Raw genomic sequence first — 11451 nt, 5'->3', positions numbered from 1 at the left:
ACCTGTGACTAATTTGTCTCGAATAGGAATCCTCCTCCATTGATGATCGCCGGAGGGATGCTTCATGTTGATGTCAGTTGGGGAGGCCCCTCAATGCTGTGTCACTGAGAAAAGGAAGCCATTGGTTCCCCAGACCCCATGAGTGATTCCCTCCCCTCCTCCACCCCACCCACCCCAGGGCCCTGTATGGGGGTTTCAGATCCCTTACCCAATACACAGACGTGAGCCCAGGTGCCAGCGTGCATGTGGAGCTCAGGTAGGAGTCAGACTAGTTTGCACCAGGGCACCATCATAATGGTGCTTAGTGAGTCGTCATCACCCTCCTGCCTGCCAAAAAACTCACTAACACAGAGTACCCAGGCTCACCACTCTGCCGTGACAATGTTGCAGGAGATAGAAGGAATTTTGGGGGGCGGTGGGGGAGGATGGAACCCACAGACACAAACCTCTAGTGACTGAACTGCCTGGTGATCAGGGCCTCCCTTGCTGCCCTTGCATGCCTCATTCGAGCTGCCAGCCCTCCAGCGCCTGGTTGGTGTTCCTCGGCGTGCTCTTCATCATCTTCCTCCTCCTCCTCTTCCTCCTCCTCCTGCTGGTCATCCTCCCCAGCGCCGCCCAGCTGGTCAGCCTCCGCATCCTCCTCCTCCTCCAATAGGTCACCTCTCCGCAGAGCCAGATTGTGCAGGGCACAGCACACGACCACTACGCGGGAAGAGATCAGGGGGCTGTATTGTAGGGCCCCGTCAGATCAGTCCAGGCACCGGAACCGCATTTTGAGGAGGCCAATGCACCTCTCCACTATCGCGCGGGTGGCTACATGGGCCTCATTATAGCGGGTCTCTGCCTCAGTCACAGGCCTCTGCACAGGCGTCATCAACCATGTCCAAAGCGGGTAACCCATATCACCCCCGCAGCCTGGGTTCCTCCTCAAATGCCTCCGGGATGTCCGAGCTCCTGACAATGAAGCTGTTGTGCACGCTGCCTGGGTATGTTGCACAGACATGCATAATGTTCATGTTGTGGTCGCACACGAATTGAACATTCAGGGAGTGGAACCCCTTTCTGTTGATGAATCTCCGCAGATTCTGTAGGGGGGCCTTGAGGGCCACATGTGTGCAGTCGATGGCCCCCTGAACATTAGCATCCCTGTAATGGCTGCAAACCCTGCAGCCCGGGCTTCCTGATGGGCCTGGTCCAGGTTAAATTTGATGTACTGCCCAGCCCGGGCGTACAGGGCTTCTGTGACCTGCTTGACACAGGTGTGCACAGCTGACTGGGAGATGCCACAGACATCTCCGCTAGGGGTCTGGAAGGAGCCAGAAACATAAAAGTTGAGAGCGGCCGTCAATTTGACAGACACTGAGAGTGGGTGCCACCTCCCCCCCCCCCCCCCGCCCCCCCCCCCCTCCCCGCCCCCATCAAGGTGCCAGGTTCTATAAACAGATTGCACAGGTGTTGCACTGTCTCCTTTCAGAGGTGGAGACGTCGGCGGCACATGGTGACCGACATCTGTTCAAATGACACTCATGCAGGGAACTGCCGGGGTCTCCGCTCCCTTCTTCTCCTGCGCCCCGCCCTCTGGGTGAATGGCGGCCACCCCCTGCCAATGGCGGTCATCTCCCTCTACTCCTGCAAGTGGAAAGGCCTGGGCCTCCTGTGCCCGCAATTCTTCCTTCAGCTCCTCCTCCTCCTCAGCTCAGCAACCAAAAGAACAGCAAGATCAATTGGTTGCATCACAAAAACCATCTCGTCACTCTGAAGGGGGAGGGAGATAGAGAGAAACACGTTTAGAGGTTAAGGAACACTACTTCCCCGAGCACATCAACAGTGACTGCCCATACCCCCCAATTCCCCCAGCCACATGCTCCCCACAATCAGGCCTTGGTAAAGGGGGACCCGACGCGGAGGCTGGCACGGATCGCACTACTCATTTCACGCCCAACTTTACCATGTTTTCATGTCTGAAAATGGACACAACGCGATGGCAAAATCGGACCCCACGATGGCGAGGGACACACTTCACCGGGACAGCGAGGGACACGCTTCACCGGGACAGCAAGTGACATGTTTCACCGGGACAGCGAGGGACACACTTCACCGGGACAGCGAGGGACACACTTCACCAGGACAGCGAGGGGCACACTTCACCGGGACAGCGAGGGACACGCTTCACCGGGACAGCGAGGGACACACTTCACCGGGACAGCGAGGGGTACACTTCACCGGGACAGCGAGGGGCACACTTCACCGGGACAGCGAGGGGCACACTTCACCGGGACAGCGAGGGACACACTTCACCGGGACAGCGAGGGACACACTTCACCGGGACAGCGAGGGACACACTTCACCAAGACAGCGAGGGACACACTTCACCAAGACAGTGAGGGACACACTTCACCGAGACAGTGAGGGGCACACTTCACCAAGACAGTGAGGGGCACACTTCACCGGGACAGTGAGGGGCACACTTCACCAAGACAGCGAGGGACACACTTCACCAAGACAGTGAGGGACACACTTCACCGGGACAGTGAGGGGCACACTTCACCGGGACAGTGAGGGGCACACTTCACCAAGACAGCGAGGGACACACTTCACCAAGACAGTGAGGGGCACACTTCACCGCGACAGCGAGGGACACACTTCACCAGGACAGTGATGGACACACTTCACCAGGACAGTGAGGGACACACTTCACCAAGACAGTGAGGGGCACACTTCACCGGGACAGCGAGGGACACACTTCACTGGGACAGTGATGGACACACTTCACCGGGACAGCGAGGGACACACTTCACCAAGACAGCGAGGGACACACTTCACCGGGACAGCGAGGGACACACTTCACCGGGACAGCGAGGGACACACTTCACCAAGACAGCGAGGGACACACTTCACCGGGACAGCGAGGGACACACTTCACTGGGACAGCGAGGGACACACTTCACCGGGACAGCGAGGGACACACTTCACCGGGACAGCGAGGGACACACTTCACCGGGACAGCGAGGGACACACTTCACCGGGACAGTGAGGGACACACTTCACCGGGACAGTGATGGACACACTTCACCGGGACAGTGAGGGACACACTTCACCGGGACAGTGATGGACACACTTCACCGGGACAGCGAGGGGCACACTTCACCGGGACAGCGAGGGACACACTTCACTGGGACAGCGAGGGACACACTTCACTGGGACAGCGAGGGACACACTTCACCAAGACAGTGAGGGACACACTTCACCGGGACAGCGAGAGACACACTTCACCGGGACAGCGAGGGGCACACTTCACCGGGACAGCGAGGGACACACTTCACCGGGACAGCGAGGGACACACTTCACCGGGACAGCGAGGGACACACTTCACCGGGACAGTGAGGGACACACTTCACCGGGACAGTGATGGACACACTTCACCGGGACAGTGAGGGACACACTTCACCGGGACAGTGAGGGACACACTTCACCGGGACAGTGATGGACACACTTCACCGGGACAGTGAGGGACACACTTCACCGGGACAGTGATGGACACACTTCACCGGGACAGCGAGGGGCACACTTCACCGGGACAGCGAGGGACACACTTCACTGGGACAGCGAGGGACACACTTCACTGGGACAGCGAGGGACACACTTCACCGGGACAGTGAGGGACACACTTCACCGGGACAGCGAGGGACACACTTCACCGGGACAGCGAGGGACACACTTCACCGGGACAGCGAGGGACACACTTCACCGGGACAGTGAGGGACACACTTCACCGGGACAGTGATGGACACACTTCACCGGGACAGCGAGGGGCACACTTCACCGGGACAGCGAGGGACACACTTCACCGGGACAGCGAGGGACACACTTCACTGGGACAGCGAGGGACACACTTCACCAAGACAGTGAGGGACACACTTCACCGGGACAGCGAGAGACACACTTCACCGGGACAGCGAGGGGCACACTTCACCGGGATAGCGAGGGACACACTTCACCGGGACAGCGAGGGACACACTTCACCGGGACAGCGAGGGACACACTTCACCGGGACAGTGATGGACACACTTCACCGGGACAGTGAGGGACACACTTCACCGGGACAGCGAGGGACACACTTCACCGGGACAGTGAGGGACACACTTCACCGGGACAGCGAGGGACACACTTCACCGGGACAGCGAGGGACACACTTCACCGGGACAGCGAGGGACACACTTCACCGGGACAGTGAGGGACACACTTCACCGGGACAGTGATGGACACACTTCACCGGGACAGCGAGGGGCACACTTCACCGGGACAGCGAGGGACACACTTCACCGGGACAGCGAGGGACACACTTCACTGGGACAGCGAGGGACACACTTCACCAAGACAGTGAGGGACACACTTCACCGGGACAGCGAGAGACACACTTCACCGGGACAGCGAGGGGCACACTTCACTGGGACAGCGAGGGACACACTTCACCGGGATAGCGAGGGACACACTTCACCGGGACAGCGAGGGACACACTTCACCGGGACAGCGAGGGACACACTTCACCGGGACAGTGATGGACACACTTCACCGGGACAGTGAGGGACACACTTCACCGGGACAGCGAGGGACACACTTCACCGGGACAGTGAGGGACACACTTCTCCGGGACAGCGAGGGACACACTTCACCGGGACAGCGAGGGACACACTTCACTGGGACAGCGAGGGACACACTTCACTGGGACAGCGAGGGACACACTTCACCGGGACAGCGAGGGACACACTTCACCGGGACAGTGATGGACACACTTCACCGGGACAGCGAGGGACACACTTCACCGGGACAGCGAGGGACACACTTCACCGGGACAGCGAGGGACACACTTCACCGGGACAGTGATGGACACACTTCACCGGGACAGTGATGGACACACTTCACCGGGACAGCGAGGGACACACTTCACTGGGACAGCGAGGGACACACTTCACCAGGACAGTGAGGGACACACTTCACCGGGACAGTGATGGACACACTTCACCGGGACAGTGAGGGACACACTTCACCGGGACAGCGAGGGGCACACTTCACTGGGACAGCGAGGGACACACTTCACACGGTCACACTTCTTAAATCGCTATATAACGCTTATAGCCATATAAGAGAGCACGGGATTCGAGGCCGACACTCACCTTCAGGCAACGGATGGGATGATCTACACCTGAACAACATTGAGCCCAACATCCTTGCTGGTAGTTTTGCTAATGCTGTTGGGAGGAGTTTAAACTAGTCTGGCAGGGGAAGGGGAGCACAGTAAGAGGTCTCACAATGCCAGGTTAAATGATGTGGAGGTGCCGGCGTTGGACTGGGGTAAACATAGTAAGAAGTCTCACAATACCAGGTTAAAGTCCAACAGGTCTATTTGGTAGCACAAGCCACTAGCTTTCGGAGCGCTGCCCCTTCATCAGGTAAGTGGGAGTTCTGTTCACAAACAGGGCATATAAAGACACAAACTCAATTTACAAAATAATGGTTGGAATGCGAGTCTTTACAAGTAATCAAGTGATCAAGGAAGGGGACACAGAACAATAGTAAAATGGAAACCACGTTATTGTTGCAGAATGGAAACAAGTTAACACCTTGTCAGATACAGACATGACCAACTGTGAAAACCAAAGAGTTTGACTGGAATTAAGACAAGTAGAAATGATGATTCTATTTATGAAATATTCACGTCCAGTAAGAACATGGTGGATTTCCCTCAGAAGGAACGCAGAAATTCAAGACTTCAAAAGAAACTAGGAACTATTAAATATCAAGAGGAATCAGCAAAAAGCTCTCGAGAAGACCTTTAAACAACAAAATAAATGACTGACAGCAAACTGGGAGAATAAAACATTGCAAAAAATTTACAAAATGAAATTAAGAGCAAGGAGAACTGAATGAGACAATGGAGAATAAATTGAACTCCATGAAAAGCAAATAAGAGCAAGTCCAGTGAAGAATTTAATCAGTAGAGGAGTTCCTTATCTAGTTTTGACTTGTCCTAGATATCCAGGATTGCCTGAACTTATTACTCTTACATTACCCCATAGTAAACATGTTGGAGCTGTACTCTCCCCATTTTCTTTTCGATTCCCTCCACTAATTGTGTTGCAGATTTTCCCACAAAAGAACTATTCTCAGTTAACTTTGGCCGGTCCTGCCTTACTTTTAAAAATCTGCCGTCCCCCAATCCAAAGCCATCTTTTGCAGGCCATCTGTTTCCTCGCCCATAACAAACTTGATCCGTACCATGTTGTGGTCACCATCACTAAAATATCCCCCCTCCCAGCCATATTGACCATTTGTCTGTCTTTGTTCCCAGGACCAGATCCTGTACTGTGCTCCATCCCTTGTTGGGCCTTCTAAATCTTGACACAAAAAAAACTGCCCCAAATACATTTCAAGAAATCTGTCCCCTCTAAAACCTTTCCACTATACTATCCAATTTATGTTGGAGAAGTTGAAATGTCCTAGTATAATTATTATTCTTACACACCACAGTGAATTGTCTACATATCTGCTCCTCTATTTCCCGCTGATTCTTTGGGGGCCTATAATACACTCCCAGTTATGTGGCTGCCCCCTTTATATTCCTAAATTCTACCCACAAAGCCTCGTTTGAAGACCCTTCCAAGATGTCCTCTCTCCTTATTGCAATAATTGACTCCTTAATTAATAGTGCAACACCACCCCCCTTTTTACACCCTCTTCTGTCTCACCTAACGATCCTATACCCCAGAATATTGAGTTGCCAGTCCAGCCCTTGCCTCAACCATATCTCTATGATGACAATAACATCACATTTCTCTGTGTCAATCCACACTTCTAACTCGTCAGTCTTACCTATTACATTCCTAACATTAAAGTAAAAACCATCCAGCCTGGCCTCATTCTCTTGCTTTGGCATCATGCTTCTCCAATTTTCCTGTCCATTGCCCACTGTTCCTTTTTGTGATTGCTGCATTAAACGTATCACCACTTTAAATGCATTGCCGCTTTAAGACTATCAACTTTTATTTAAACTGTCAGCAGCTGCCAGTTCGCTCTCTGTGCTTTTCCCATGCTTTTGAAGTTTTGGTGTGAAATTGACAGGTCCTCCTTTGAACCTTTTAAAACTTTTAAACTTCTCTTCCAACACTCCAAAACTTTTAGCTGCCTTGAGAGTGTGGTTTTTTTTTACTTCTTTTGATGTATCCATTCCTTGATTTGTTAATTTCATTAGCCGATCCATTGGGAGCCTGCCTGTTCCAGCCTCTTCTTTTTCCCATATTTCTAGGACAGGTCCTGCAGTTCCCTGGGCATTTTTTTTTCCTTTTTACTTTAAAGACCTCCTTCTGTATGCTCTCCTAAAAAAGCTCTGCAGCAACTCCTGTCTTTTGTTACTTTAAGTTCCATTTTTTTAAAGCCAAAGTCACAGCTTTTGCTTCTGAGGGATATTTTCTCTTAATTTTTTTTCTATATATTTCTAAACTTCTGACTGTGGTGGGTTCTGGCACACCCTGTGATTGGCCGCATCAAATCCAGCACTGGATGTGCTTGCGGGTGCAATGCCACTTTTTTGAAGTGGTGAATAATACACCCAATAACCTCAGCTGACACTGCAAAGTTGCAATATTGTCCTTCGAATAAGTAATTAAACCCAAGCCCAGCTGCCTGATCTGGTGGTTGAGGTAGATATTAAAGACACCATTGCATTATAAAATAAATTCCCTGCCTGAATTTTCAAAAGGCCATGGAGGTGGACAGGACCGCAATTTCCTGCCTCTGACCCATTTTTAAGTAATGTTGGTTTAGGATTGAAGGGTGGTGAAGGATAACGGTGACCCGCCATTAAGGAGCAGGTAGCCAAATATCTCCCTATAGTGGATCTTATTGAGGCCACTGTACAGATACAAACTGGAACCTTAGAATACAAGAGCAGGGATGTACTTCTGAGGCTGTATAAGGCTCTGGTCAGACCCCATTTGGAGTATTGTGAGCAGTTTTAGGCCCCGTATCTAAGGAAGGACATGCTGGCCTTGGAAAAGGCCCAGAGGAGGTTCACAAGAATGATCCCTGGAATGAAGAGCTTGTTGTATGAGGAACAGTTGAGGACTCTGGGTCTGTACTTGTTTGAGTTTGGAAGGATGAGGGGGGATCTTATTGAAACTTACAGGATACCGCGTTGCCTGGATAGAGTGGACATGGAGAGGATGTTTCCATTAGGAGGAAAAACTAGAACCAGAGGGCACAACCTCAGGCTAAAGGGATGATCTTTTAAAACAGAGATGAGGAGGAATTTCTTCAACCAGAGAGTGGTAAATCTGTGGAACTCTTTGCCGCAGAAGGCTGTGGAGGACAGGTCACCGAGTGTCTTTAAGATAGACATAGATAGGTTCTTGATTAATAAGGGGATCAGGGGTTATGGGGAAAGGCAGGAGAATGAGGATGAAAAAAATATCAGCCATGATTGAATGATGGAGCAGACTCGATGGGCCGAGTGGCCTAATTCTGCTCTTGTGTCTAATGGTCTTATGGTCTTACAGTCTTTCAAATCTTAACTGATGAATGGAGATGGCCTCCTGCTGACCGACCAGAGGGCAGCATTCCATCTCGTGCATTTAAACCCTCCTCTCCCCCAAACTGGTGCTGCACTTGCAAGGTGGTCACAGCCTGTTCTGTGGAAGGGCATCCCCTCCATGATGATGGCCTGGCAGTTGTGGCCTCTTTTATTGTTTAATTTTTAAAAAACCTTCAGAAGCTGCCCATAGCTTGAAGTATCCTGTCTCTCCTAAGCTGAATCAGCAGCTCCCACTACTTATCATGGGGCTGCAAATGTGCCATTGTTAAAGGGTATCCTATTGTCCATCCAGCCTTGGAGCACACCTGCTATCATTTCTTGGATGGTGGATGTGCATCCTGGCTACTAATTGGCCAGCTCATCAAAATTGCATCAAACATCAGGTAGCAATTTGATGTAGGGACAGGACCCGAAGATACAGCCAATATCAGTGCCCAACTCTGGAACAAAAATTCAGTCCCTTGATTCCATGCTTCTAGTAGGGTACTGCATGTAAAACGTTGGGTTCCATATGATGTGAAAAGAAATCCAGAAATTATTCCTTTTCTATTTTTAAAAATTGACTTTCTACTGAACCAGAAATGCTGGCTGCTATAAGTCACATGACCACAAGGTTGGCCCTTTGCCTATCTCAGGAGTCAAAAAAACCCAAAGTTTTTCTTTTCTCAGTCTGTGGTATCTTACACCTCATTGTACAGACTCCTTGTAATCACAAAAACCAGGAGACTTGCACATCGAAACTCGTTATGCTTGCAAAGCTGCTCAGAGACTCATTTCATACGTGGGACTGTCCAGGCCCATTTCATAAAGGAACCAAAGGGACATCCTTTGTGTCTGATAAGCTCACCTTTCTAGTCAGTGGCTCTGCCTAGACAATGGCTTTCCAACACCAGACACTCAATATGGATGGTTACTCTTTCAACAACTAATGACTGGTGTATTATCAGTCTTGAAATCAAAGTGAACTCCAGACCTTGGATGAATATCCCTTGTGGAAGTCATTGTGGAGGAGAGAGGGGCGAAGTATAACTCAGATATTAGAGGGATGTTTTTTACACAGAGGGTGGTGGGGGCCTGGAATGCGCTGCCAAGTAGGGTGGTGGAGGCAGGCACGCTGACATCATTTAAGACTTACCTGGATAGTCACACGAGCAGCCTGGGAATGGAGGGATACAAACGATTGGTCTAGTTGGACCAAGGAGCGGCACAGGCTTGGAGGGCCGAAGGGCCTGTTTCCTGTGCTGTACTGTTCTTTGTTCTTTGAAGAAATCTCCATATAACTTTGAGAACTGAGAAATCCTCTGTTTGCTGTTTTAACATCAGTTGAAAAAGAGTCCAGCTGCCATGCTGAACAAGCAGTAGGTTATCATCTCGCAGGTCCTCCACAGAATCTCAAAATCACAGAATCATTAGAGGCCATTCAGCCCATCAAGTCTGTACTAGCTCTCTAAAAGAGCATTCTACCCTGTCCCGCTCCCCTGCCTTATCCTACAACCTTATATACTCTTTCTTTTCAGATAGCAATCCATTTCTTTTTCGAATACCTCGATCGAACCTGCCTCAGGCACCAAATCAGGATGTTCATTCCAGACTCCAATCACTCCCTGGGGAAAAACATTTTTCCTCACAGCACTGTTACTCCTTTTGCCAATTATTTTGAATCTGTGCCCTTTTGCTTTGATGCTCTCTTGAGTCAGAACAGTTTTTTCTGTTTACCCTGCCCACCCATATCCCCCAGAATCTTCAATCCTTCTGTCAAATCCCCTCTCAGCCTTCTTTTCTCCAAGGAAAACAGTCCCAACCTCTCCAATCTATCCTCATAGTTATAGTTCTTTATCCCGGGAATCATTCTTCTGAACCTGCTCTGTACTCTCTCCATTGCCTTCAACATCCTTCCTCAAGTATGGTACCCAGAACTGGATGCAGTATTTCGGATGAAGCCTAACTAATATCTTATACAAGTTCTACATGATCTCCTTACTGTTACATTTAATGCCCTATTAATACAGACTAAAGATACTATATGCTTTATTACTGCTCTCTTAACATGCACTGTCATTTTCAATTAGTTCTATACATATACACCGAGGTCCCTCTGTTTCTATACTTCCTTTAGAGTTTCTCTCTTTACTTTATATTGCCTCTCTATAATCTTCCCATCAAAATGAATCACCTTACACTCTCTGCATTGAACTTCATTCATCTGCCATTTGTCTGCCCAATCCACTAATATGCCTAGGTCCTTTGAAGTTTAAGACTATCCCCATCACAGTTGACAAACTTTCCAATCTTCACGTCATCTGCAAATTTTAAAATCATGTCCTGAACACCATAGTCTAGGTCAGTAATATATCAGGAAGAGCAAGGGTCCCAACACTGACCGCAAGGGAAGTCTGTTTCTGCTGGTAGATTTCCTACCATTGCTTGTAAAATCGACCCAGTCTCTGTGTAATTCATCTGTGATATCCACACCAATCACCAAGTGAACTCTACAACTCTTATCTTCAGCCAGCTGAACTCAACGTCCTAAGTGAAATAATTCTTCATTCAACTTTGACTCTGGAAGGCATGAAGTAAAATTAATTTCTGTGGTTTTTGTACTGTAATATCTACAGTTGTAAAACTTTTTTTTGTTATTCACCCCCGCCTTTTACATTGTGTCTGGGTGTGTGTGTGAGAGAGAGAGTGTGTGTGTATGTCTGGGTGTATGTGTGAGAGAGAGTGTGTGTGTGTGTATGTCTGGGTGTGTGTGTGAGAGAGAGTGTGTGTGTGGGTGTGTGTGTGAGAGAGTGTGTGTGTGTGGGTGTGTGTGTGAGAGAGTGTGTGTGTGGGTGAGAGAGTGTGTGTGTGTGGGTGTGTGTGTG

The 11451-nt window shown here is 50.1% G+C and overlaps 1 protein-coding gene across 1 annotated transcript in view; it reads left to right on the top strand.

The window, feature by feature from the left end:
• LOC144492871 (ras-related protein Rab-38-like) overlaps positions 1-11451 on the top strand; it is a 94084-nt gene that overhangs the window by 78725 nt on the left and 3908 nt on the right. The gene's annotated exons all lie outside the window — the stretch shown is intronic.

The sequence above is a fragment of the Mustelus asterias genome, chromosome 4 (genome assembly GCF_964213995.1).
Source record: "Mustelus asterias chromosome 4, sMusAst1.hap1.1, whole genome shotgun sequence".
In the NCBI taxonomy this organism is placed as follows: Eukaryota; Metazoa; Chordata; class Chondrichthyes; order Carcharhiniformes; family Triakidae; genus Mustelus; species Mustelus asterias.
Note: the sequence above shows the minus strand (reverse complement) of the source record. Positions and strands in the feature narration are given on the sequence as shown.